The sequence below is a fragment of the Protomyctophum parallelum genome (genome assembly GCF_964188405.1).
Source record: "Protomyctophum parallelum genome assembly, chromosome: 9".
NCBI lineage: Eukaryota > Metazoa > Chordata > Actinopteri > Myctophiformes > Myctophidae > Protomyctophum > Protomyctophum parallelum.
In genome coordinates, this window is record NC_139706.1 from 20028161 (window position 1) to 20034723 (window position 6563).

Consider the following 6563-nt stretch of genomic DNA (forward strand, 5'->3'; position numbering starts at 1 on the left):
AAAAAGTTAAAGTCAATCCCCACCCCTTTTTTCCCATACTTTACACGTTTATATGTGTATATAAGTGTATATTTGTACGTCTTTAAATGTTCTGATGAATTGAAAATGGAGGACCCTGATGTAAACAAGTCTTTGTGCTTTTTCTCGTATAGCAGATTTGTATTGATTTGTTTTTAGTTGAACTATAACCCATTCTACAAACTGAATCAATCAATACTGGCGATTATGGGTCGATAACATTCAAATCCGCTAAGACAAGACACGTGTGTGTGTGTGTGTGTGTGTGTGTGTGTGGTCCTTTTGTCAGCTCTCTCAGGCTGTTTTCTTGCCGTTTTGGTTTCACCTCCATGTGTACACGTGTTGTTTAGTTTTAGCCGATTGCTCTGGGAGGGCCAAAGTAGCCTCTTCAAAGGGCTGCTGCCTGCTTCAAGGAGGAGCCCGACATAAGAATAGATATGAGAGAGAGAGACACACAGGACAAGAGATCATGGTCTGCTGCCTCCCTGGAAGATAAGCATCACAACTTCAACTGCAGGTGTGAGGTAGAGCACCGTTTCCCCAAACACTGGGTCGGGACTCATTTGTGGGTCGCGGACAATATTTTTAAATCAAAATTATGTATTCATGAATTAATAATGGATAGGTTGTGTATATTACTTCACATTATGCATTCTCAGGAAGTTTGAGATAGAGTGGAGAATGAATCTCAAAAGCCTGGAGAGCAATTTTCAATTAATTTGTTTGTTTATATGAATCCTATTAATTGATCATTTTGATGTATTTTATCATTGATATATCCTATACATTGTATCATTCATATATCCTATCCATATTTGATCAATGACCCAATTATCCTATAGCCGTTGTTCTGTTGTTTTGCATGCGGATACACGTGCATTTGTTTATTGTGATTGTAGAATCAAACGTGGGTTTTGAAATGCACGTGTGCATGGTGTGCTCTGTGTGTGTGTGTGCGTGCTTGCGTGCGTGAACTGCAGCGCACCTGGTGCAACAATGGCTTTGAGCAGCAGCAGCTGTGTGTGTTTGTGCAGGCGAGTCGCACACCAGCAGGACATCAGAGATGTGTTATTAAGGCCGCTAGCCAAAGCGCCGTCTAATTCCACAGGAATTACACCAGCTAGCTAGGCCACTTTACTGCCCTGCATTTTAATGAGATGTTGCGGCAACAGATCTGTGGCCATATAATTGCGAATGTCATAGATCTTCTAATAAGACGGAGGAGGCCCCGAATGTTATTTTGAGTCCAGAGAGACACAGTGACCCAGCTAGGCTCCTCTTGAGCGTATATATACTGTACCATGATGGCTTTTCATTGTTTGCCTGTAAAACCAAACAATGAGCAAATGCGTAAGGCTAGAGTTACAAACTCTTTTTTTACATTTAACGAAGAAAACCAGGCACATGGATGCTATTAAAAGGCCAATTATGTGTTATATGTAAACGTAAACAAGTGCCTTAGTCACTCTGGTGATGTGCAACAACAGGACAATTTTGGTGTTACTCAGTGGTGTAAATGTGACACGTGTATGGATTGTGTGTATAGTGCATGGTGATTGTGAACAGTGGTAGAAAAACATTTGTTACTTAAAACACTTTGACCCCCAAACACCACTTTACCTTTCCGACCTAATTGATAAAGACCTCTTTTCCCTGCTAAACATGACTTTCCCGACTTGTGTTTTATTTGTTTTATCGGCCGACATTGGTAACTTTTAAGACATACAAGGTTGTGTGACACTGTGATACGCATACGTCACACGTTTGGATCACGTGACCAGTAGAAAATAACTGACGCTCGCTTCTCAGGGCTTCTGGGTAATGGAGTCACAATGCAATCCTATGGAGAGTCATGGCAGCGAGCGGGTCGCTCTGTTCTTCTTCCTTGTTTTGGACGGCGGTGGTGGAATATGTCTCAACATGTGACAACATATGAGAAACGATCGCGCTATTTTAAGGCCGATAATCGTGAAATGGAGCTACGTTCACGATTGGGTGATTCTTCAAAGCTTAAGTAGCCTAAATGTACTTAATTTCCACCACTGGTGGTGAAACAACACCTGCAAGGCCTCAGGGTTGCGGGAGACATTCGTCTTCTTATGACATCCATCCCCTCCGAAAAAGGCTATTTTTTGCCATGCGACACCATCGTAGTGGTAGTTCTGTTTATCTTTACGGTTAATTCACTCATAAAGAAACTGCACTATAAAGGATCTCTCTCCCAAAGATGTACGTATGTGAATTTGTCGCTCAACGAAAACGACACATTTCCAAATGAAAAAGGTTGTCCCGTTTTTCCAGAATCACTTTATTGCCATAGCATGCAACCTGGTCTATGTACTTTGCCGTTATGTCAGTGTGGCTCACCGACATAAAATAAACAAGAATGCCAGGTGCAGAAAGCTCTCCTTAATGAACATCTACAGTATAATCAGTTTGTGTGCCGCAGCCTCTGCCTCAGCTCAAGGGTTGCTGCGTTCAGAGTATAGGTTTCATGCCGTTCAGACTATGGGTTTTATGCATAAGTCTCCCATTGACTTAGAGACGAGGCAGCCAATCATGAAAAAGTGTCCACTATGGTCGCTACTAGAGGTAGTAGCAAATGTAGTCAAGGCGCCTTTCAAGCACCTGGCAAAAACTTTGAGTTAGTTGAATTTTTTTTATTTTCTGAGTCACTCAACAAAGCAAACATTTGAGTCCTGAAGGCTGCAGCCAGAAAGCTTTCTGCTGAGAAGCAACAGGGGTACAATGTCTTCCCTCTGGGCTAGTCGTCCCAGTAACGCCCTCACAGTGATAGATTGACGAAGCCCCTGACATGCAGCTTTTTTTTTGTTGCTAGTTCTGCTTGCAAGGGAAAAAGCAAAACAGGTGGAAGAATTCTGGCAGGCTGATGAAAAAAGGAGAGTTTAATGATCTTGTCTCCTGCCAGCGAAAGTGTTGTTTTGTGCGTGTTTGGTTTCGATAATGAATCTTGTTCCCTCTGCAAACACCCATTCTGGTGCTTTCATCATTCTCCCTCATTACAAGGGGGAGATAAGTCGGCACATTCAGTACCCTGGCACTGCTTTTAGGATGAAATCGCTGGCAGCACATCTGATTGAATAGCACGGGAGGTGCAAACTTCTGCAAAGGAGAGAGAGCAGGGGGGGGGGGGGGGGATTCAATTATATGCCGATCGTGTTTCATGTTATTTTGTAGCATGTGCTTATTTTTTTGCATTTCAAACGCTGATCTATGTTGGCTCCTCGCACCGACCCGGAACATTCCGGGTGCTTTCCGAAAAAGAGCCCTACTGTAGGTAACATGACGAGGCCACGGAACAAGATAGCACAGATCACTGTCACTGTGTGCAGCCTGGAGCATCGTCCTGAAACATGCACGTGCACACATACACACATGCATACACACATGCACTAGTAAATACACAGCTTATGTAAGGTACTCTCTGCATTGAGATGCTTGAGCCAGCCATGTTGTCAGTGGGTTCAGTGCACATGCATGTACGTGTGTGCACGCACGTACGCACGCACACGCACATGCACACAGTGTGTTTAATTTTCCATGCAGTCACTGCTGCCCTTAAGTCTGGGACTTACCAACGGGTCCAGGCCTGCTCTCTTCATTCCCACTGCAGCCTCTCAGGGTTTTGCCAGTAATCCTTTGAGTACTGAGGGTGACAGAGTGACGGGCCGCAGTGTGTGTGTGTGTGTGTGTGTGTGGGGGGGGGGGGCAGATCGTAAAACAAAACGGAAAATGTAAGAACAGATATAAGTGCATCACTACAGGGTTATAAAGGCATCATGGGGTGTTTGTTTGTTGTGCCAGATGACCAAAATTACATTTTCCATCAAAGAGAGATGGAAATACGATAGTTTTCCTCTTGTTGGACAACAGCAGATCTGTCATTTTCAAGTATGAACTAGAAAAAATGGCCTTCTTGGCACAGGCCTCCACCAGGAGGATAGGACTGTGTGAGATGTTTGGCAAAATGTTTAGGAGTAAAACATGTTTTTTAGTTTTAGTTTTTTGCAACAATTTTCTTCATTTTGTTGAGGAAATGCAGAGCCAGATCACTCATAGCATCTCTGAGGATAGAATTCTGGATGAGCAGGACATGTGCAGCATTTTGAACGAAACGGGCAATCTTAGCCAATCAGTGTAGAATCTGAGAAATCCAACAGACTCAGAATGTGTTTAGCAGAAATCGGTCTCATGGTGGCGCTATAACCGGCAGATGTGGAGGGATGCAGGGACAATGTTTTTCCATGGCCTCTAGGGAGTGAGCATACATAAGTTGTATACAGATCGATGCAGTTATAGCTAAAAACAGGAATTGGCCTGTTATAGTGCCACCGTGAGGCTGATTTGTGGAAAGAAGTGTGGCATGTCGTCCTCGGCCTAATGGAAATGTGCGTGTATAATTTCACGGAAATTGCACACTGTGTTTGTGATTTGTGGCATTTTTTCGAAACGGACCAATCGTGTGAGCTTTGGAAGCCAATCTTAGCCAATCAGGATGGAAGATGGGAAATGGTGCAGATCCGTGTTGATCACATGACTATGGAGATAGTGTATACCGAATTGTGTGATGTATGGATAAAATGTGTACGAGTAATCTACAGAAATGTGTTTTGCCTAAATCGGCCTCATGGTGGCGCTATAACAGGCCACAGGAATATTTGGTTTGTCGTTGGCATCCAGGGAGTGTGTGTGCAAAGTTTGGCATGGATCGGGCCAATGGTGCCGGAGATTAACTGATAACGGACGGACGGACGGACGGACGGAAGGAAGGAAGGACACACACGGACGGAGTGCATTCGGCCTGGTGGAGACAATCATGTATTAGCCCCCTCATATTGTGCATCACTTTGCCCAATGTCGCGATGGTGAACTGCAGTGCCGAATAAACCCCTCCGAGGGCCCTGGAGCTACACCGAATCAAAATCCCCATGTGTGTGATTAATGCGTGTAACACAATCAACGACACTTTTTGCGTTGTTAGGCTGCTCCCTGACGCTGTATCTGCTATTTTTGAGTCTCCTCCCACCCAGCGTGATCTAGAGTGATGACACTAGCGTTGACTCCCATTGTAATAATAGAATGCGGAAGTGCTCATTCTATCTCAATGAGATAGTTCCAATGTTTGGAAGTTGGAACTATAGCCCATAGCACCCCGCTTTGCGGAGAGATCAAAGCACTTTGCGACTCTCTTCTTGAGGCTCTGCTCCCACCGAGCAGTTAAGAAACTGTTGGACGACCAAGAACACTATAGCTGGGGTTCCTGTGAAGCGTTACATATGAATACGGTTTTAACGGAAGCAACCGCTGTACCTATTTGAAATAGTCTCGCACAGTGCCCTGCAAGCTGCGGGCCCTGGAGTTTAAACTCCACTAAATTCCATTGTTAATCCGGATTAACAATACCTGCACACACGCAACGCACCCATGCACAAATACAACCTTCTGAACAACATGCTTGACTTGACACAAATAATAGACACACAAGCATCGACTCTGTACCCATGCAGTGTTCATGTATCCATCTGACCCCGATTTCCCCAAGTCATGCCCATGTCTCTGATAGCGTGTGTACTGTGTACCACATCTTACTGATAAACATATTGGCTTCCAATAAATCTTCCACGTAATTTTTTTTAAACGTCACTGTTTATTTCAAATTCAGATATTTACAAAGGAGGGAGGATGACAAAACAAATTAAGTGCAATATAAAACATGGACAACAGATCCAAAGTGTTTGTGTTGTTTTATTGCTAATGCCGGGATCATACTGGCTGAATTAAACGTCTTCAAAGGATCGGATTGTGCAAAGAGAGCATCACACAACAACAGACATCAAAAAAAGAAAGTAGCCGATACTTCTTTATACGTAAATAAAAGGCCGTAAATCTCTCCCTAATTTACTGTGGCAATGTAAAAGCAGAGAGTGTATGTGTGCATGGAGTCTGAATCGTGCTCCCTTAAGAAACCAACGCCACAGCCACATCCCCCTTAACCCCAGCCCTCTAAAAACAACAAGCCGGCCATAAAACGAGGGGGAGAGAAAAACATGGTGTCACCGCGATCACAACCACCCTGTATATTACTCATCCAGCCATGTCAACAGCAGGACAAGTTGACATTCAACGACAGCACGGCCATGGTCTATTATTATTATTAATAATAATAATAATAATAATAATAAGAAGAAGAAGAAAGTCAGAAGAAGTGATGAGCGATACAGAAGAAAGGTGGTTGCATTGCTGTCTATCTAAGAAGTGATGAGCGATGCAGAGGAAATATGTGGTACAGGGAGGGGTTAGAGGAAGGTTCTCCCCTGGGTCTGCTGTCTGTATGTCTGTCTGTCTGTCTGGCTGGCCGGCTGGCTAGTGTGGGGTAAGAAGTCCTTTATGGTGGAGTTGTTACCTGGAGAAACACCTGGTTCGTTCATAAAATATATACAGTATATATATATAATGGGGGCGGTGGTGGCTCAGGGGTAGAGTGGCTGGATGGTAACCGCAAGGTTGCCAGCTCGAACCCGGGC